The following is a 23,569-nucleotide window of genomic DNA, read 5'->3' on the forward strand; positions in this document are numbered from 1 at the left end:
TACTCATGATAAAAACTCTCAATAAACTAAGAATAGAGGGGAACTTTCTCAACCTGATAAAGAATATCTCAAAAAAACCTACAGCTCACAACATACTTAATTATGAGAAACTCAAACCTTTCCCACTAAGATCAGGAACAAGGCAAGGATGTCCCCTCCACCACTCCGTTTCAACACCATACTGGAAGTACGAGCTTAGTGCAATAAGACGAAAGGGGAAAATAAAAAATATACAGACTGGGAAGGAGGAAATAAAACTTTGTTCACAGAGGACATGATTGTCTATGTAGAAAATTTAAAAAATAATAATAGACAAAAAAACTCCTGGAACAAATAAGTGATTATAGTAAGGTTGCAGGATACAAGGTCAATACACAAAACTCAACTGCTTTCATATGTACCGACAATGAACAAGTGGAATTTGAAATTTAAAACACAATACCATTTACATTATTAGCACACTCCAAACTGAAATACTTAGGTATAAATCTAATAATCTAACAAAAATTTCCACGTTCATGGATAGGAAGACCCAATATGTCAAGATGTCAGTTCTTCCCAAATTGACCTATAGATTCAATGCTATCCCAATCAAAATCCCAGCAAATTATTTTGCAGATATTGACAAACTGATTCTAAAGTTTATATGAAAAGGCAAAAGATCCAGAATAGCCAACACAATGTTGAAGAAGAAGAATAAAGTTGTAGGACTGACACTGCTCAACTTCAAGACTCACTTCATTAAAGCTACAGTAATCAAGACAGTGTGGTACTGGCAAGAGAATAGACAAATAAATCAAGGAAACAGAATAGAGAGCCCAGAAATAGACCCATGTAAATATATTCAACTAAATATATTTATAGAAATAAAGAAAGAAAAGGTACCACAATGGAGCAAAGACGGTCTTTAACAAATGGCACTGGAACAGCTGGAGATCCACATGCAAAAAATAAAAAATAAAAAGAATCTAGACACAGACCTTACACTCTTCACAAAAATTAAGTCAAAATGGATCACAGACCTAAATGTAAAATGCAAAACTATGAAACTACTAAAATAAAACAAAGGAGAAAATCTGGGTGACTTTGGATTTGGCAATGACTTTTTAGATACAATGCCAAAGGCATTGTATCTAAAGAAATAATTGACAAGCTGGACTTCATAAAGTAAAAATATCTGCTCTGCAAAAGACTGTGTTAAAAGAATGAGAATAAAAGCCACAGACTGGGAGAAATTATTTGCAACAGACATATCTGGAAAAGGACTGTTATCCAAAATATACAAAGAACTTTTAATTCAATAATAAGAAAATCAACAACCCAATTTAAAAATGAGCAAAAGACCTGAACATACATTTCACAAAAGAAGATACACAGATGGCAAGTAAGCATAAGAAAAAATGCTCAATATTATATATCATTGTGGAAATGCAACTTAAAACAACAAAGAGATACCACTACATATCTATGAGAATGACAAAAGTCCCAACAACACCAAATGCTGGTGAGGATGAGAGCAGTAAGAACTCTCATTCATTGACGGTGGGAATGCAAAATGGTGCAGCCACTTTGCAAGACAGTTTGGCAGTTTCTTACAAAACTAAATATACTCTTACCATACAATCCAGCAACCGCACTTCTTGGTATATAACCAAATGAGTTGAATAATTAGGTTCACACAAAAACATGCACATGAATGTTCATAGTTTTATTCATAATTTTCAAAACTTGGAAGTAACCAAGAAGTCCTTCAGTAGGTGAATGGATAAATAAACTATGGTGTATTCAGACAATGGAATGTTATTCAGTACTAAAAGGAAATGAGCTATTAAGCTGTGAAAAGACATGGACGAACCTTGAATAGTACCAGTAAGTGAAAGAAGTCAATCTGTGCCAACAAACACATGAAAAGATGCTGAACATCACTAATCATTAGAGAAATGCAAATCAAAACCACAATGAGGTATCACCTCACACCGGTCAGAATGGCCATAATCAAAAAATCTACAAACAATAAATGCTGGAGAGGGTGTGGAGAAAAGGGAACCCTCTTGCACTGTTGGTGGGAATGTAAATTGATACAGCCACTATGGAGAACAGTATGGAGTTTCCTTAAAAAACTAAAAATAGAACTACCATATGACCCAGCAATCCCACTACTGGGCATATACCCTGAGAAAACCATAATTCAAAAAGAATCATGTATCACAATGTTTATTGCAGTTCTATTTACAATAGTTAGGACATGGAAGCAACCTAAGTGTCCATCGACAGATGAATGATAAAGAAGATGTGGCACATATATACAATGGAATATTACTCAGACATAAAAAGAAACGAAATTGAGTTATCTGTAATGAGGTGGATGGACCTAGAGTCTGTCATACAGAGTGAAGTAAGTCAGAAAGAGAAAAACAAATACGGTATGCTAACGCACATACTGGAATCTAAAAAAGCAGTACTGATGAACCTAGAGGCAGGACAGGAATAAAGATGCAGATGTAGAGAATGGGCTGGAGGACACAGTGGGGGACAGGGAAACTGGGACAAAGTGAGAGAGTATTGACATGGTGTATTGACATATATACAGTAGTGACACATATGACATAGTGTATTGACATATATGCACTACCAAAAGTAAAGTGGATGGCTAGTGGGAAGCTGTTGCATAGCACAGGGAGGTCAGCTCGGTGCTTTGTGACCACCTAGAGGTGTGGGATAGGGAGGATAGAAGAGAGGCTCAAGAGGGAGGGGATATAGGGATATATGTGTATGTATAGCTGATTCACTTTGTTATACAACAGAAACTAACACAACATTGTAAAGCCATTATACTACAATAAAAATAGGAGAAAATTTTTTTAATTAAAAAAAAGAAGTCAATCTGAAAAGGCTAAACAATGTAAAACTATGGAGATAATACAAAGATCAGTAATTGAGGAATTGGGGGAGAGGAAGGAGTGAACACAGGATTTTTAGGTGAAATCCTAAAAACCTTCATTTTCATTTTCGTTTTAGTGAAAATACTCTGTGTGATACTACAACAGTGATTACATTTGTCAACACCCACAGAATGTACAACACCAGGAGAGAACCCTAAGGTAAACTATGGACTTTGGCTGATGATGACATTTCAATGCCATCAACTGTAACAAATGTACCACTTGGCACAGGATGGTGTTAGTGAGGAGGGCTGTGTGTACGGCAGGAAGTGTGGGAAGTCCCTGAACCTTCCACTCGGTTTTGCTGTGGACCTAAACCTCCTCTAAAAATAAAGTCTATTTTTTAATTTTGTTTTAATAAATATTTTTCTTTTTTAAAAAAAGTCCACAGTGAGCATTTTACACTTCTTTCTCCTTCACTTTGACTTACTAAAGGCTTATTAAGCATGTGGTATTAATTTCCTAGGGCCGTCTTAACAAAGTTCCACAAACTGCATGAACAACAGAAATTTATTGTCTCTCAGTTTTAGGAGCTAGCGGTTTGATCCAAGACCAAAGTGTTATTAGAGTTGGTTCCTCCTGAGGGCGCTGTTCCATGTCTCCTTCCTAGTTTTTGGTGGTTTAGTGGCAATCTTTGGCATTCCTATTCTCTGATTTCATGTTCACATGGCATTTTTCCCGTGTACATGTCTCTGTTTTCATATTTCCCCATTTTATAAGGGCACCAATCACACTGATTGAGTGGCACCCACTACCTAACTTACCAGCAATACCCCTATTACCAAACATGGTCACATTTGAGGTGCTTATTGTTAGGACTTCAACATATGAATTTCGGGGAGACACAGTTCAGTTCATAACACGTCTATGTATGTAACACTGTGCCAGGCTCTGTTGGGAATCCAAACTGTTATGAGGCCGCCTGCCCGTGAGAACATGACAAAACTTAAATACAACCGTAACAATTGCACAATTGATATCACAGGAAAGTAACAGAATAAGGGCAAATCGAGAAGCACTAGTACTTCTGGCATGGCTTTAAAGGAGGGCGATAGAGACCACTTACCGGTTGGCATGTACGCCTTATGGGTTGGAAGTTGTTGGTTTTTTTTTTTTTTTTTTTTTTTTTTGCGGTACGTCTCTCACTGCTGTGGCCTCTCCCGTTGCGGAGCACAGGCTCCGGACGCGCAGGCTCAGCGGCCATGGCTCACGGGCCCAGCCGCTCCGCAGCATGTGGGATCCTCCCGGACCGGGGCATGAATACATGTCCCCTGCATCAGCAGGTGGACTCTCAACCACTGCGCCACCAGGGAAGCCCCTGGGTTGGAAGTTTATGGACAAGCGTTCTCGAAGCAGTAGGGATTAGGCAGGGGCACACCTGGTACCAGTAAGTGGGAGGGAGGGAGAAAAGGACAGCCCTTGATGTGCACTTCCTCTTCCTTCCCAGGGTCTGTGCGTAGCTGGACATCCAGCACAGCAGGGGGCTTACCTAAGGGAGCAGTGAGCAGGTGATAAAGCTAGAAAATCAGAGCTGAGGCTAAATTGCAAAGAACCGTGAATGATAAATGTGGGCTGTGGGTGAAGTGAGGCCTCTGAGGTTTTGGAAACAGGAAGTGAAGTAATGAAAGCAACATTGAGAAAGGTTTTCCTGGCAGAGGGATGGAGACTTCATTGGAGAGGAAATTCATTCTTTCAACAAACATTTCTTGAGTCCACTCTCTCTATATGAGAGGAACTAATATACAACAACTATTCTTCCTAAAGTAAAAGATCATGTACTAGTGAAATGCCCACTAAGGGAGAGAGGTAAGACTGAACTTTGCCTGAGATGTGAACAGTCACGAGAAACTAGCTGGCTGGCCTGCTTTTATCTGTTTGTGGTTTTTATCTTGAGTGTCATGTGCTCGAGTTTTATTCATGAATAATCCTTGAACCTCCCTTCCATCTTTGCTCCTCAGCACTGCATGCCCTCACACTCAGTGGACCACAGAAACAATTCTGATACAACCAAAATTGTTCTCCAAAGAGGAACCAGCGTAGAAGAAATAGTGGCTCTGTAAGAATCATAACCGACCCCCAGTCATCAGAGACGCAGGCTCTCAAGGAGGAAAAACCAAACATAACTAACATTGTATTGCTCAAATTTCCAATTACATAAATCAATGATATTTTCCTTAATACCATACAGTATACTGTATATCACATGGATTTATAGGTTTTAGGATTGATTGAGCCAACTACCGTCCGTGTTACATCAGCAGGTTCTGTATCTCTTGGTGTCAGCAAAAAAAAAAAAAGACAGTTACTTTTACATTCAAGAAGAAATCACATTGTATTTTCAAAGCACATGTCATCTCAAAAAATTATGCTTAGGCAGGATTTTTCATATAAATAATTCTCTACTGGGCAATCTATCAGAGGCTGGTTTTTCTTTTCCCTCTTTTTTTAAAGTTGGCTTTGTGTGCTTTAAAAAAAATAAAATAAAAGGATAAACCTTAAAAGCTCATCTCTAATAGCAGGCTTGGTAAGAAAAAGCAGAGAACTTTTTTCTGAAAAATAATATTCTTTCTTAAACAAGTACAGTTTATCATCTAGGTTCTTGATTTAATAGATGGGAAATTTTTAACCCTTATCTTTTATTAATATGTATTACCTATGGTTGTATATATGAATGTTGTGTTCGTAGATGGCTACAAACCATCTATTAGCTTATTCACCCTTTTATTTTCTCGAGACATTTTTACTTTATTTCACGAAGCCAAAGAATTTTAAATTGGGATTATTAGAGACCTCCTGCCTTTGTTCCAGAGTTTAAATTAAAAATTAAAACTCATCACTTTTCTTTTGTTTCAGTGTAGTTATCAAAGCAATATAAATAATATAAGAATGTTACAGAAAAATTACAAAACAGAGAATACCTCCTATTGATTTCTACATTCTAAGATTTTTTAAATATCTCTTTCTGGTATTTCCCTATATGTAAATACTTCATTGTAATTACAGTAATTGTAACCTTTGGCATCCCACTTTTTTAAAAGTTATGAGACGTTTCTAGTCAATAGTGATTCTTCCTAATACAAGCCTATGTGCAGTCAAGTGGAGAGAATGGAAGCCTGGCTTTTGGGCAGAAAGCACGGTGGCTTTAGGGGCACCTGCATCTCCCTGGGGAGAAATCTGCCTGCCTGCATCAAGAGGAACACAAGGGGGAATCCCCCAAATTAACCCTGGAAAAGTAGCTTGGGACCAGATTTGGAGGGTGGGATAGGGGGTGTAGGCCAGAGGGGGCCACTTAGCCTCCAGCCTGAGGACCCCGCAGGGTGCACTAGAGGGCCAGGAGCTTGTCCTGCTGGTACCGCTAACTCCACCTCCCACCCAGCCCATCCTGTATCTGTATCTGTGTCTGTATCTCTACCTTGGAATCCCAAAGGGCAGAGAAGGGAGGACAGGGCAGGGCCTGGGCCTCCAGTAGTGACTTCACCCTGACACCCGCCTGGTCTCCTACTAGCTTCCAGCTGCTGAGTCCGAGCAGCCCATGGACTGTCCCCTCATCACCGACCATTCTTTAAAAATAGAATCAACATTTAAAATTTGGAGATGCCACCAAAAATTTTTGAATTTCCAGGTCCTTTTTAAAAATTGTGCCGTCTGGCAACCTTGGGCCCTAATTTGCAGGTGGTAATATCTGGCTGGACCAGAGCTGGGCTGCCCCCTGAAGACTGTTTTCCCTCAAGGGTCTCACCTCCAGCCTCACCTGTTACCAATACCAGAGATAACTGCCTTTTATTTTCATGTGCTGGCCAGTGATTTCCTCACAGCAGCTAAGAGAGAAAAGTACACAGGGAAGGTTTGCGGGGGTTTTGTTGTTGTTGTTGCTGTGTGTGTGTGTGTGTGTGTGTATGTGTGTTTGCGTATTAAACCTATAGGAGTATCTTCATTTTCTTGAAATATAGGCTCTCCTAGTCTAGCTTTCATGTGTTCACTTTTCCTAGAGAGAGACGTAGGTACAAGAAATATATCCACCTCTTAGCTACCATAAGAGAATCACCCAAAGTATCATGATAATATTTTTGTTTGTTGTTTCAAAGCTATATATTTTGTTGTACAAAAATTAAGATGTTGGTCAAAACCTGCATATTATAGAATATAACTAGGCTGGCGAGGTTAGTTACCATACTAGTCCCTTATGCCAACCACCTGGTGAGTAGTAAAGAGGCATGTCACCAATGCCCATTTTCAATGGCGTGTTACTAGGATCCTAGGGCCTGACTTGCCCATGCATCTTCGAACTGTGTTTCTTGGAACCCTAAGTATTCATCAGAGAAGCTTCCGTGTCATTCACCCCCTTCCTTCAGCCAGAGTGCCCCACCATTACCTGCTCCAACCTTAGAAAGTTACCATAAGTCTGAAACCTTATACTAAGCTACTCCAATCTCCTCATTTTTTAAACAAAACTAAAACACAACAACAAAAAAACATGAGATTTTAGAGCTCTGAAGTGACTTGCTTCAAATCATACACAATGAGAGTCCGAGTGAGACCTGAAACTCTCTGAAGTGTTGGTGCGTTTAAGGCAGATGCTCTCGAGTCTGAGGTTACTACAGGAACAGTTGGAAGTGAGGAGGTAATATTACAATTCTGCACGCATCAAGCCATGCAGTTTCACTGGTTAAATGCTTTTCTCCCTAGTGTTATGCTTGATTATGTGTATGGAAGATCTCGAAGTTAAAACATATCGCTCATTTTTTTCTAGGAATATCATGGGTTTGTTGTTGTTTTTTTAACATCTTTAGTGGAGTATAATTGCTTTACAATGGTGTGTTACTTTCTGCTTTATAACAAAGTGAATCAGCTATACATATACTTATATCCCCATATCTCCTTCCTCTTGTGTCTCCCTCTCACCCTCCCAATCCCACCCCTCTAGGTGGTCACAAAGCACCGAGCTGATCTCCCTGTGCTGTGCAGCTGCTTCCCACTAGCTATCTATTTTACATTTGGTAGTGTATATATGTCCATGCCGCTCTCTCACGTCATCCCGGCTTCCCCTTCCTCCTCCCTGTGTCCTCAAGTCCATTCTCTACATCTGCGTCTTTATTCCTGTCTTGCCCCTAAGTTTTTCAGAACCTTTTTTTTTTTTTTTTAGATTTCATATATATGTGTTAGCATACAGTATTTATTTTTCTCTCTCTGACTTACTTCACTCTGTATGTTATCGGGTTTTTTGATGCATTCACTCATTCTGATTTTCACTCATCTCTGTATCTTAAATAATGCTCATTCCTTTGCAAATATGGCACTAGCCTTCCCTGTTCATAACATTTGGTGAGACTTATATGGCGAGGATGCCTTCTACTAAAAGTAGCATTCCATGAGCAATTAGGTAATAAAAAGTAATCTGGAATTTAACCAGCTAGTACCCTATGTATATCTATATAAATATAATATAGCTAAAAAGGAAAAATTAAAGGAAGGGAAAAACTTTTTTAAGTTCTTGGAAAAATTATCAAATGTGAAAGCAATGGTAATAAGAGACTTCATAATGCTTAAATGTGATTATTGTTTATCATCATGATGAGTGCTGCACCAAATGTAATGCTAACTTTGACCAAGGTCAAACATGCAATTTAGTAATTCTAAACAGGCATATAGTTGTCTTTTTGAGTTGGCATAACAGCAACATTTTTCACAACTTTGAGATTAGTTCAAAGCCAATTGGATCATAAGGATTAACGATGTCCACTCTGGTGATCCGGAGCCCAAAATACTCATCATGCTCCCAGACTTGCTTCACTCTTATGGCTTCTGGCATGTCTAACGAAATCAAGATTCTTACATTACTGTAGCATTCTATTAAAGTCCTTTCCATCTTTCGCCTGATGGTCTATCAGATAAACAGACCATCCAACAAAACCATACTTTATTACCTAAATAAAGCACATGACTTGGAATCTGTCCTCACCAACCTAACAGTTCTCAGCCATATGGCTAAATAACCCCCAAACTGCCATCTCAACTACGAGGTAACTCCATTAAACACCTGATGCCCCTGCCCTAGTGAAGCAGTTGTTGAACTAAATTGATCAAATCCATGGTCCAATGTGGCATCACGTGATCTCAGCTCTAGTGCTTATGGAGGAACTCAAAAGCCGAAAATCAAATTCTGTCCTTAATAAACCTGAGGGGTGGGGATGTCCCGTTACCCTTTACCTCCGTGTCCACAGCTATAAAGTGAACATTTTAATGACACCCAAATTCCTACGAATGATGCTAGTAATCTAAATAGATAGTACACGACAGGCCCTGCTGACCTGCTGAAACATCTGTCACCCTGGTATGGCAGAAGAGGGGACTTTCCTTTCCCTCATCTTCTGTTCTCCCCTTTGCCTGCTGACGAGCAGAATGAGCCTGCATCCCCCAGCAGCTCTGCGTGGGCTGTGGATGACACTGGTGAACACAAGGGCAGGCGCAGAACAGGAGCTGAGGGGGCTGCCTGATGGCTGTTCGTCCCCAACATGGACTCTGAGCTAGCAAATGCTTCTGAGGACCTTGAGGGATGGAGGAAATGGAGGGAGACAAAAGCACAATTAAGAAGCAGGTGAAGGTCATTTTCAGGACCTTTCCAATCACCCCTGGGCCTTCTGGCAGCATCTCGACATCCCCAGACACCCTCAGCTGTGCACAGCCCCGGAATGAACATCCTAAGGGGCCTTGGACATTGTAGTCTCCTCCAGACCCTCCCCCCCAAAACCTGCTCAGCTTGCTTTGCCATTTATTATGGACTTCATAGCTTATTAACAATTATTAATTTCATTTAATAATAAATAATAATAATAAACAAATAATAATAATAAATATTTATTATTTAAATAAATAATAAATAAAATAATAAATAAATAAATAATATAAAAGAGACCCTGAGACCCTCCTCAGGGTCTCTTGGTCCCATCAAAACTCCTCAGATAATAGGGAATAACTTATAAACACCACTTCCCACTTTCTGCTTTGCGTTACGTCCTATGCTTGCTTTAGCTTAGCTCCCAGACTACAAGTCCCTTGAGGAGACAGCCCCTCACTCCCTCATTGCCTCACACACATAAATACTTGTTGAACAAGTGAAGGAGTGGATGGTCTCATCTCCTGCCCCCAGGAGAGAAGGAAAAGAATGTGTGCTAACATCTGCTGAGTAGCCCCCATGTATCAGGCACTGGACGTACTCTATTATCTACACCACCGCTGGGTTACTACCATTTCACAGAGGACGGCATTGACCTTGACACTGAGGCCAGCGGCTCTGCACTCCGCGCTCCCCATCTGAAAAGCTTTAATGCCACGGCATCTCTAGGCTGCACCTTTCTTGTCATTCAGTCTCAACGCAAAGGTTGCCTTCTCAGAAAAGCCTTTCCTGACCCGCCCCCCATCTAACTAGACCGCCCTCTGGTAGCTATCCCATCACCCTGATTTGTTTATCACTTTTCATCCCATACGTGGCATCTGCCTTATCTGCAATGACTTTGTTCATTTATTTGTCTCCCCTAGCTAATTCCATGAGAGCAGGCACCTTATCCATCTTGTTCGCTGCTTTATTCCTAACGGGCAAGAGTCATGTCTAAACATAGCAGGTGTTCGGTAAAGGTTGATTAAAGAAGAGAATTAGTGAGTGAGCGGATGAATGAGTGATGGAGGGAAGAAGGAAAGCAATAAGGTGACTCGGCTGGTAAGACCCAGGGTAGAATTTAAAACCAGTGCCGTTTGATTCCAAGCCTGTGTTCTTTCCTGCTAATCCTAAGAATCATTTGGACTGTTTGCTCACATACAGATTCCCAGGCACCTTCCCCAGAGATTCTAATTCAATAGGACCCAAACTCTGTATTTTTTTTTTTTTTTTTTTTTGCAGTACGCGGGCCTCTCACTGTTGTGGCCTCTCCCGTTGCGGAGCACAGGCTCCGGACGCGCAGGCTCAGCGGCCATGGCCCACGGGCCCAGCCACTCCACGGCATGTGGGATCCTCCCGGACCGGGGCACGAACCCGTGTCCCCTGCATCGGCAGGCGGACTCTCAACCACTGCGCCACCAGGGAAGCCCCAAACTCTGTATTTTATTAACATTAGTGACTCCTGTGTTCAGGCAAGAATATGGCACTAAATTACACCATGTCTTGTTGTGCCATGTGGCAAAGAGATATGGGAGCAGGAGGCCACTCCTCAAATGATGCCCTGTGTGCAGCCACCTGCAAGTAGGTCCGTCCCCGAGAGAGTCAATCCTCTTTCTCTACTCATCAGGGATTCCTTGAGTATTTATTGAATTCCTGCTGTGAGCCAGGTATTGGTCTGGGAGCTGAAACATATCAGTACATGAGGGAGACAAAGTCCCTGCCAATAAATCGAGCTAAGCGCCAGGTGGAATGATGGGGCGTTAGTGATGTGGAAAAGGAGGGTCAGTGTTTAGGATAAAGTGGTCAGGGAAGGTCTCATGGGGAGGGGGGCAGATCTGACCCGAGGCCTGAAAGGTGAGAACAAGCCAGCCTGGCAAAGAGCAGGAGGGAATGTGGTCCAGGCAAAGAGAACAGCAAGGACAACAGCCCTGAGTGATGAAGAACTGGGCTTGTCTGAGGCAGAGAATGTGGCAGGTGGTTGAAGCACAGTGTGCAAAACAGAAGGAAATGAGATGAGCTCACAGTGATGGCCAGGGACCAGATCAGGGTACCTGGGAGGCCACCATAAGAAGTTTCGATTTCATTCAACATGCAGTGAGGGGGCATTAAAGGTTGTTACTGAATGACACCTACAATAGTCACTTATGTTTCAAAAGAGCTTTGGGGCTACAGTGTGAAGGAGAAACCAGAAGTGGGACGAGAGACACGGGAAGGTGGGAGATAGAGAGGAGGGCATTGCAGTAATCCAGACACAGAATGACAGGATGTATCAGCCAGCACCCGACACTTAACAAATTGCCCCTCAAAACACAATCATTGGGGCTTCCCTGGTGGCTCAGTGGTTGAGAGTCCGCCTGCCAATGCAGGGGACACGGGTTCGTGCCCTGGTCCGGGAAGATCCCACATGCCGCAGAGTGGCTGGGCCCGTGAGCCATGGTCACTGAGCCTGCGCGTCCGGAGCCTGTGCTCCGCAATGGGAGAGGTCACAACAGTGAGAGGCCCGTGTACCGTAAATAAATAAATAAATAAATAAACACAATCATTTACTTAGCACTTAATTCTGAGGGTGAGCAATGTGGGCTGGCTTCAGCTGGGTACTTCTTTTCTTGGTCTCAGCTGGGCTGTCATGTATCTGTAGTCAACTGGAGTGGCCGGGCTGAGGAGGTGATGAAGGACACCAAGCCACATCTCTCACCATTCAGGCTTGTTCACACGATGGCAGTCAGAGACAGCAAGTCCCAAACAAAAGCAACTTTCAAACCACTGCTTACATCATGCTTGCTATCATCCCATGGCCAAAGTAAGTCACGTGGCCAAGCCCAGTGTCATCTTAGGAGGAAACTACTCAAGGCTTGATACAGGGAGGCATGAAAAAATCGGGGCCTATTTATGCAACCCCCCTTCTGTGTCCTGGACCGTGGTGGAAGAAGTGGAGATGGGAACGGGGAGAAGTGGAGCCAACGGGACCAGGTAATTGACTGGGGTAGGGAATGAGAGCAAGGGAGGAACAATGGATAATTTCTAGATATGGGGCTTGAGCAACTCTGTAGAAGTTGATGACACTTGTTCACAAGTGGAAGATAGGGGAAGCAAAAATATCTATCTTTTCCTACCTCTGTCTCCATAACTGTGTAATTCACAGCAATAATTGTCAAAAGTTTTGGTTTCAGGACCTTTTAAAATTCTTAAAATTTATTGACGACCCCAAAGAGCTTTGGTTCATGTGGATTTTTATCTACTGATTCATACATTAGAAATTGAAACTGATCATTTATAAAATATTTATTACTTTATGTTTCAAAAAACCATAAATCCATTTCATACTGCCAAAGTTATATAATTTTATGAAAAACAACTATTTTCTAAAACAGAAAAGAGTGACAAGCATGACACTGTTTTGTAGTTTTGCAAATCTCATTAATATCTGGCTTAATAGAGCTCGGCTGAATTCTCATTTCTCCGCCTGCATTCAGTCTGCTGAGATATTTATTTCGGTTGATGCATATGAAGAAAATGCAGTCTGACACAGATGTGTAGTTGGAAAAGGGCAGAGTATTTTATAGCCTTTTCCCATAATTGTGGATATTCTTCAACACTACGCCAAAACACAACAGTGGTCATTTCTTAAAGGTTAGTTGTGATATGGAATCTGAAACTATATTGATGAACTTGATTGTATTAAAATCCATTCATCTATTCTGCACTTCAAAGGGGTCTTTTACTCATGCATTGATTATCTGAAAAAGATTGGTTCATTGATTTATGCACATCTTCCCATTGTTGGCTGTGTCATTACGTAATATCAAACAACATAGGCACACGAGAAGGTGCTCAACATCACTAGCCATCAGGGAAATGTAAGTCACAACCACAACAAGCTATCACCTCACACCTGTCACAATGGCTGTCCTCAAAAAGAACACAAATAACAAATGCTGGCAAGGATGTGGAGAAAAGGGGACCTTCACGCACTGTTGGTGGGAATGTAAATTGGTGCAGTCACTGTGGAAAACAGTCTGGAGGTTTTGCAAAAAAACTAGAAATAGAACTACCCTGTGACCCAGCAATTCCACTCCTGGGTATATGTCTGAGAAAAACAAAAACACTAATTAAAAAAGATACCTGCACCCCGATATTCATAGCAGCATTATGTACAATTGCCAAGATATGGAAGCAACCTAAGTGTCCATGCACAGATGAATGAATAGAGAAGACGTGGAATAGAGAAGACTCAGCCGTAAAAGAGAATGAAATTTTGCCGTTTGCAGCAACATGGATGGACTTGGAGGGCACTGTGCTATATGAAATAAGTCAGACAGAGAAAGATAAATCCTGTGTGATATCACTTATATGTGGAATCTAAAAAATACAACAAACTATTGAATATAACAAAAAAGAAGCAGACTCACAGATATAGAGAACAAACTAGTGATTACCAGTGGGGAGGGGGAAGGGGAGAGGGGCAATATAAGGATAGGAGAGTAAGAGGTACAAACTATTAGATTGAAAAGAAGCTCAAGGATATGTTGTACAACACTGGGTATATCGCCAATATTTTATAATAACTACAAATGGAGTATAACTTTTAAAAATTGTGACTCGCTATATTGTACATCTGTAACTTATATAATATTGTACAGCAACCTTACTTCAATAAATAAATCAGTACATATTTTTAAAAATTTCATTAATATCACCATGAACTTCACCAAAAACATCTGTAAGCACTGGGAAGCTGTCAGACTCATAGTGGCAGATACGAGTTTCCCAAAATCCTAATTTTCATTTGAAAGCTCAGATTTTATCATTGGCAACAAATACTGTCAGTTGTTTTCCTAGAAGTGACAGGCTCCCTTCATTCATTTTTAAAAGAAAATGTCTGCCAAATATCCAAGTTTGAATAACCAGTTTGCCTGTAGACATTTTCAAGTAAGAAACAGGCACGAAAAAAGTAGCTAGTTCAGCTCACAGCTCAATCACACAACTGCTTTTCCTCCAGACAACCACGGTACCTCACTATGTAACAGAAGTGTTTGATATGTGCTTCCTGCTTTGTCACACGTAATATTAAAGAGATGTGGACTCAAGGGCCAAGCTTTAATAAAATTAATAATGTTTAATGCTGTAGTAAGACATTCTTATATGAAATTGGGATTTCTCTGGTTTTCTCTTTTTGTTTTTAATTTTTCACAGTGAGTGTTTGGTGGTGAGTAATGCAATGAATACTAGCACAGTTTGGGGCCACTGCCTTGATTCATGCTTAGGCGCCAACATTTTGTCCCATCATTGTTCTGGCACCATTACTGCAAATGTCATAACAGTGAAAAAAGCAAATGACATCTAATGTTATTATGAAAATACTTTTGATCTCCCCCTTAAATGGTCTCAGGGACCCCCAAGGGTCACACTTTGAAAACCAACCCATCCAGTGCAAATTTACATTGATGAAATGTATATATTTTGAGACACGAGTTCCTTGGCAGATGCAACTGGTAACTCAGGAATTGCCTTCCAGCCACATCAAGCTAATTGCGGTTTTCCAAACACAGGGCTTCTGTGACCTCTGAGACTGAGGCTGGAATGTGAGGACGCACCCCCTTCCCAAGGGCTCCCCAACCAGGCCTCCCCCACTGCCTCCTTAAGCCTCTCAGTTCACCTGTCTGCTCTTCCAGGAAGCCATCTCCTGAGCCCCGCGAGGCCCAGCCCCTCCCACACATGCTGAAGTGCCCTCCTCTCCCCTCTCCCACAGCCCCCTGTGGGTCTTTGGGGACCTCGTCCTCCAAGAGTGGTCCCCAGGACCTCTTGGGATCATGTTAGGAATGTAGAATCTTGGGTCCTAATCCAGACTGACTACCTTGGAATCCACATTTTAACAAGATCTCAGATGAGCCCTATTCCCATTGCAATTTGCAAAGTGCTGCAAATCAGGGAATCGGCCAGCTTAATGGTATGACAATTGCTTATGTACATATCATTGTGTCAGAAGATAGGCAGTTTTTGTTCCTAAGTTCCTTACAGAGGGCCTGCTCCGTACTAGGTGTTTCACAGATGCTTGCTGGGTAGATGAAGGAGTAATGAGTATGATTTGTTCTTACATATTTAGGAATGATTTCTAAACCAGAACTCAAACAGTTATCCAGTAGAGGATTCATTTAATCTTTGTCAGCAGCAGAAACATTGAAACATATAGATAATAAATTAATTTACTTTAACATACTTATTTTTAAATGCTACTTATTTATATCAGTTACACCTGTTCCTTTATTGAAAACTCTGGTGTTATAGAGAAGTTAAAATATTCTGATACTTAGAAAACACATATGCTCTAGGAATAAAACCATCAAAAATATATTTTTTTAAATTAGGCCTTAAATGTTGACCAATGAATCTTTATGACAATTATTGACTTTGTAAAGCTCCCCCTAGATTAATGTGCAATAGAATCTGTGCATCTAAATTTTTTTCAGTCAATGTTTTCATTTGGGTTTTTCCCCCCCTTTTTCATCTTTTCAACAAACAGAAGCCGTGGTAAGAGCAGTTTGTCATTTTTAAGGCATGAGGATTAGGCTTTGACTAATTGGAAGATTTGTCCATTATTTACATGAAACTTGTTTGCAGTTTCATCATCCATGTGGATCTAGAAAGGCGGTCATCCGGCCCATCAATTTGGTTAGAAAAGAATAAATGAATAAGGAGACTGACAGTGTTCTCTCGTGGGAGGCTCTGTGTCGCTATATTGTTCCTCCAGTATTAATTATCCACGTAAAAGTAATTCACGATCCTGCACTATTATCCGCCCTGCTCTCATCTCCCCAGTCGGCCACCTCCCCATCAGCCTCTCCCAGCACATTTACATCTCCAGATGTCAGCAAGTGCTGGGCATTGATGTGTTCACTGTCAACAACACACCGGGAAATCATGGCTCCAGGCAGCCAAGAGTGATTTTGGCTTTAGGCTGCCTCTGGAAGTGAGGTTAGCGCTCATCCACGCTGTAGGAGAGACTCATTTACAATCCTGGCACCCGTTCTCCGGTTAGGGTTTGAAAAGACAGTGCCAGCACCTTGTGCGTGAGCTTTGAGATGAGGTGCGCAGGGAGGGAGGTGTCACTGGCAGGTCACTGAGGAGTTCAGACAAGCGAGGCCACAGAACTGATGAAAAGGGAGAGAGGCAGAGAGAGGAGGAGGGGGAGAGAGGCAGAGAGAGGAGGAGGAGGAGAGAGAGGAACTCGGCTGTCCACCCCATCTCCTCTCCTTCTATGGAAGGGCTCTGCGCCATTAGCATTAAAGATTCGGCCTGGCCTCCGGGGCACTGTGGACGTGGTGCGGGGAGGAGTGAGTGCGGCTGACCGGGAAGTGCAGGTCTGACTCTGGACCCACAGAACAGAGGGAGCAGAGATGCAGAAACACGCAGTAAAGGGCAGGGGAAATGGGGCTGGGAACTGCTCAGAGAGGTTCAAAGCCATAGGATTTCAGCCCAGGGACGTCAAGGGGCTTCTTCTTCTTCTTTTTTTTTTTTTTGAAGATGTTGGTGGTTGGAGTTTATTAATTAATTTATTTATTTTTGCTGTGTTGGGTCTTCGTTTCTGTGCGAGGGCTTTCTCTAGTTGTGGCAAGCGGGGGCCACTCTTCATTGCGGTGCGCGGGCCTCTCACTATGGCGGCCTCTCTTGTTGCGGAGCACAGGCTCCAGACGCGCACGCTCAGTAGCTGTGGCTCACGGGCCTAATTGTTCTGCGGCGTGTGGGATCCTCCCAGACCAGGGCTCGAACCCGTGTCCACTGCATTGGCAGGCAAGGGGCTTCTTCTCTCTGCCCATTCAGACAGCTCTGTGCACTCTCAGTTACGATCGAGCTCTATATTAGACCCAATTCACAAACCACTCGGGGTACTGTAACAAAATACCATAGACCAGGTGGCTAAACAACAGACATTTACTTCTCACGGCTCTGGAGGCTGAGCGGTCCAAGATCAAGGTGCAGGCAGATTCGGTTCCTGGTGAGAGCCCTCCTCCTGGGTCTTGCAGACAGCCACCGTCTCGCTGTGTCCTCGTGTCAGAGAGAGATGGAGAGGGCACTGGTATCTCTCCTCTTCTTCTTCTTCTTTTTCTTCGAGAACACTGATCCCATCATGACCTCATCCAAACCTAATTATCCCCAAAGGCCCACCTCCAAATACCATCACATTGGAGGTTAGGGTTTCAACACATGAATTTCGAGGGGACACAAACATTCAGCCTGTAACACCCTGTTAAGAGTTTACCTACCGTTAGATAACACACTAGAACAGCCCTTTCTTTTGTTCTTTTTACCCTTAAGCAAAGTCATCCTCTGATACCTCGCACAATCGTCCTCTTGCTAGACAGAGGTGGAACTTCATCCTCCAGATGCAGCCCAGGCCTCCTCCTGCAGCCCCGGGGCTGCCCACTGACCACTCGGACCCACACGCTATGCCTCGCCCACCAGGCAGCCTCGCTGCCCCTTCACACCGGGACGTCCAGCTCCCCTCCTGCTTCACCTGGCTATTCCTGCTCACGCCTCAGGACCCGGCTCAGGTAACGCCTCATTCTCCAGACAGACGTATGCTCCTTGGAGCTCCCAGCACCGGGCCCCCTCCTGATCAGACCCTCACCCTCTGTCCGGAGCCCCCCTCTGAAGAGGCGCTTGTCACCCTTGCCTCCCAACACAGAGCACAGCGCCTGCTTCCCCTCAGGACAGCCTTCGAACCAGTTCACGAAACAATGATGCTTGTCTCCTGAAACCCAGTTACGATAATAAATGAAAGGAAAGAGGGGTGGGCGCTCAGAGTCCTGGTTCCCGCCCCCTCTCCCTGGAAAAGGATGAGCAGCTTTTCTTATTTAGTGGAAAGGACAGCAGAGTGGGAACAAGCAGATGCCAAGTGCAGTTCTAGTCTTGGTCTCCCTCTCTGGCCCTCGCCCCTGCCCCCCACTGCCAGCCAAGAGGAGGAGCGAGTCCTTTCTCTGCAGGGGGAATCCCTGCCCCCCGTCCCTCCCCATCCTCCCCCCAAACCACAGCAGGAAGTCCTGAAGCAGGTCTGGGATCTCCGAGTGTTCCATTCCCTCCCCCTGCCTTCCTTGGTGGCACACCACCACGTGTCCCCTTGGCATGGGAGATGCCCCAACTCAGGGAGGGAAAGCTTCTGGAGCTCTGTTGCCCTCAGCATCCATTCTACTGTACTTTGGGACCACAGCCAAACAGCCCCACCTCTACTCTCCATTCAATGTATTTCAACTGTTGCTTTTGCCAACTCTTCCCTTTTAATTTCCAGACGAGTGTGTTTTCTGGCCCAAGCTCCAGCTTTCACCCAAAAGTGAAGTCCTGTTGCCTGGTGCAGTAGAGTTAGCTGGTTTTTTGCCCATGTTTTCTGTGTTGGACTCTGGTACGCTTCACAGTCTTCCCCTGTTGGCTCACCACACGGCCCCCAGACCACCCTGTGGTCTTACATGTAGTAACACCACTGTACTGTACATTTAAAAATGGTTAAGATGGTAAAATTTCTGTTCTATGTTTTTTTACCACAATTTTTAAAATATAAAAAGTTTTTCAAGTAAAAACAAAAAAACCCTGTGTTCAGAAATCTCCATGGTCACCTTCATGGTAGCAGAGCGTAATTTTCAATGGACAACTCAATGAATTATCTCTATGTATTATAGGTTGAATTGTGTCCCCCCCCCCCAAAAAAAAATATATGTTCAAGTCCTGGAACCTCTGAATGGGATCTTATTTGGAAACAGGGTCACTGCAGACGTAATCAGTTAAGAAGAGGTCATACTGGAGTAGGGTCGGCCCCCTACTCCAATATGAGCCGTGTCCTTGTTGGAACAAGAGGCACAGAGACACACACAGGGAAGAAGGTCATGTGAAGATGGAGGGAGAGACTGGAGAATGCATGTGCATCCAGGAGCACCAAGAATTGCCAGCAACCACCAGAAATCTGGAAGAGGCAAGGGAGGATTTTATCTTAGATCCTTCAGAGAGACCCTGGCCCTGCCAACACCTTGACTTTGGACTTCTAGCCTCCAGAACCATGAGAGAATAAATTCCTGTTGTTTTTCAGTCCCCTAGTTTGTGGTACTTTGTTATCGCAGCCCTAGGAAACTAATACACCATGTACATAACCTTAGAATCATGGGGAATTTGCTTCGATGTTGCACAAAACTTAACTTCTGCCCCCTGCGTGGTCCCTTCTCACATGAGCACAAATGCAGTATCTGTGCAGTAGTGATTCTTCATGTTCTCAGAAGGGTTGCCTACACCTCTCTGACATCACCTTAGGTTCTCTTTTTTTATTCAGCACAAGCCTAGATCCTTTGGCTTTTCCATATGACCAAGTTCCCCTAGTCCCTGAATCATTTTCATTGCTTTTGCTTTACATTCTCCTTCACTACAATACCCTTTTTACACCAAAGTGATAAGAATTGAAAATGATATTCTAAATGAGACTCTGCTAGTCCTTTTACATAATGGTAGAATAATTCCCTTTGACTCAAATTCAGTACACTCTCTTCACACCTCTGAAAGCTGTTGGTACATTTTTATACTGCTTTATCATTGTGATTTCAACAACTAGCTATTGTCACATAGGAACCACAGGCTGCTGGAGGTTTAAAGGTTATAACCCGTTTACTGTTTGCCTCTCACTGCATCATTGTCTGAAATCACACACTAATGGCATGCATTTAATGTGCACTCCACTCAATATTACAAATTTTCCATAGTAATTAGGTCAGGTACATAAAGGGGAAGCCCCTTCCACCTCAAGGTTAGAGCAGGAATGAAAACTAACATTTATTGAACACCAACTATGTCAGACACTTTACATACATGATCTCCACACCCCATGAGCTAGATGTTATCATTTTGATTATTTCCATTTTATATATAAAGACTCTGAGCAGGAAGATAACTCGACCCAAAGCCACTGTCAGTAGGTGTCAGACCCATGGCTGGAATCCAAGTCAGCACAGCTCCAAGGCCCGCACTCTTACTCTGGCCCACCCCACCAGCAAGTAGAATACAGGTGACATTATTCTTCTGTGCCTGGGAAAAACTGAGATCCAAAACACATAAATGCTAAGTCAAAAAGGCAGTGCATTATGTTGGAAAGAGCACTGCGCTGGGAATAAGGATTCCCATGCTCTAGAGTCAGTCCTTCTCTTGAGCTTTGCTAAACCATAAGCTTCTAAAGATCATAAACGGTGTTTATTTACCCATTGCTATGTGATGTTGAGCAAATCACTGACCCTTTCTGGGCTTCAGAATTGCCATCTGTAAAATGAGGGGTTAGAGGAGGCGACCTCATAGCTCCCATGGAACTTTCACCTTGATTAGCTCTAAAGCAGGAGTCCCCGGAGGTGAGTCCATCCCTTTGTGCCTTCGGTTCCTACACGCTTTATGTGCACTGGGTTCATTGTGCTTAGCACAGAATACTTTCAATTTATATTAATTTCTTTTCATTTCAGTGTTTTAGATCTCCTGGTTTTCCCCAGAGTGAAGGACATACAGCAAAACAAGGAACAAGGAGGCTCACTCTGCCTCTCTATCAAATTCCCGTGCAGGTTGAGCCAAAGAGCACTTATACTGCTGTGTCAGCGACAGGAGGACACTGCAGAGGGGCCATTGGTCCAGTTCCTGCAGCTCAGCTAGTCACCCCTGACCATGCACAGCAGTTACCTTGGCAACCACTGCACTGTGCTCCATGGAGGCCACGGGTCACAACTGCAGATGCCACCACCAGCAGACCCACGCCTTTCTCCCCTCCTCAGCACGCCCTGACTCAGCATCCATGGCCACGCATCCCGGCCACATGCCGCCAAAAGCAATCAGTTAGATCGAGTCCAAAAGTCAGTGCAAGCGGGGAGGTTCTCTCCCTGTATGTCTACCACACCGAGAATTAGCATTGCACAGAGGGTGGATACCTCTTTCATGTGATGGAAAAGAACCCATCAGATGCTCCTCAGCATAGCACATGGCAAACATCTCTGCGCCAAAGAGAAAATTCGAAAAATGTCAAAGTTAAGTGAATTAAGAATTATCCTCTTTGCAGTTTGAAGATATGGGTCTAAGCTCTGCAGACCCCACCAGCGCCTTTAACATGTATTTAAATTACATGGAGTTCTTGTTAAAATGCAGATTCTGGTTCAGAGGTCTGGGACATGGGGCCTGAGAGTCTAAAGGTTTTACAGGCTCTCAGGTGACGTTGGCGCCGCTGCTCCATGGATCACATTTTGAGTAGCAAAGCCTTAAATCATACCAGCTCCTACATTACACAAAGCTGACCCTTCCCGATCACTGCCATTTATCATTTCAATAAGGAATCAGAGCAAATATTAGCTGGTTCAGAGCACGCATTTCTACAGGGCAGAGACTACATCTGCTTGGAATAAAGATAATAGCTACAATTTATTGAGAGCTTGCTCTTTGCCAGCACACACACACACACACACACACACACACACACACTCCACACAATAGCCTTTGCAATATAGTTGTTACTTAATTAAAATTTTAAAGTAAGGGAACTGAGGCTCAGACCTGTTCTGTGACTTACCCAAAGTCACGCTGTAGGCAAGTAGTCAAGCCAGGACTCAAACCCACCTGTCTTTCTGCAAACCCGTATGCTTCCTCTCACCACGCTTACACCTCTGCTTGGCCCCACCACCCCAGGCAGCACACAGAAGGGCTTAGCGCACGCCACTGCTTCCCAAAAGCATTGATCTTGCCAGGAGTTTCTGGGTCCCTGATAGCCACTGCTTCAGGATCGGTCACTAACAAAACCCCAAACAGGAAAATCCCCATATTCACCTCTGGTCAGCCCCACAGCTATCATCTCAGGGATTTGGGTTTTCATTCACTGAACAACGATTTATTAAGGGCTTCCCTCATACAAATCACTTGGAGATTAGGAGAAGCAAAAGATAAAGACTCTGGCCTCTTCCTTCTAGCTCCCACGCCTGATTTTTCATCTCTTCTCTGAGTGTCCAGCAGGGTCAGAGTTTCTGCCCTGGTCTAGGTCCAGACAGACTCTGCCTGTCTTGTCATCAGCCGGGAAGGCTGGCTATCGGAACCGAACTTCAAAGGTGACACCGATGGAGACTGATATTCCGGGGCTGGCGTGGTGGGGTAAGGAGGGTCCGCCGCAGGCTGATCTGAACTGCGATAGAAAGGCCAGGCTCTGGTGTCAGACATCTGGCTCAAAGTTTAACTCCAGCACTGACTAGAAGGGTGGCATAGAAAAACTATTTAACCTCTATCAGGATCAGGGTCTGGTTTTGTTTTTTTGTTTTTTTGTTTTTTTTCTATTTTCCTCTGAATGGGATTATTAGCACCCATGTCAAAGGTCGATTGTACGACTATGCCAGTTTCACAGGGCCAGGCACATGATGGGTACTCAGTGAGGACTGGTTTCCTTCTTTCTGCCCTTAAACTGGTCAAGGTGTGAAAATGAGAAATTCAGGGTGAAATCCAGGAGTAGAAGAAAAGGAGCTAATAGCAGGACAGAGCTGGGGGCAGAAATTATATCTGGTGCTCTGTATGAGAGCAAACAGACCTGATCAGAAAAGGCTGGAAGGAGGGAGAGAGGAGACAGGCAGACGGCAGTCACAGGACCAGGGCCACGCTTGACAACCAGAAAGAAAACGGAGCCAAAGGCTGAGTCAGTCCCATTCAACAACGGGGATTCTTCCTGGGAAGCACGTTGTACCAAGGAGCTTGTTGGACCATTTTTGCTCCCTCGCTCCCTCCCTTCCTCCTGTCCCTCCTTCCTTCCTCTCACCATTTACACACACACATGATCTTCTTAAAAAATGCCCACCTCGTGTGCTGCCTCTTGATCTTAAAGGGCATGTCAAGGGCATCCAGGACTCTTATTGGGTCCCTAACTCCTCCTTAAGGTCTTCAGATGTATTTCCCAGTGTGCAATCTTTACCCTTCAGTTCTAGGGCATTGTCACATTTGTATT

The sequence above is a fragment of the Mesoplodon bidens genome (assembly GCF_964165515.1).
Source record: "Mesoplodon bidens genome assembly, chromosome: 12".
NCBI lineage: Eukaryota > Metazoa > Chordata > Mammalia > Artiodactyla > Ziphiidae > Mesoplodon > Mesoplodon bidens.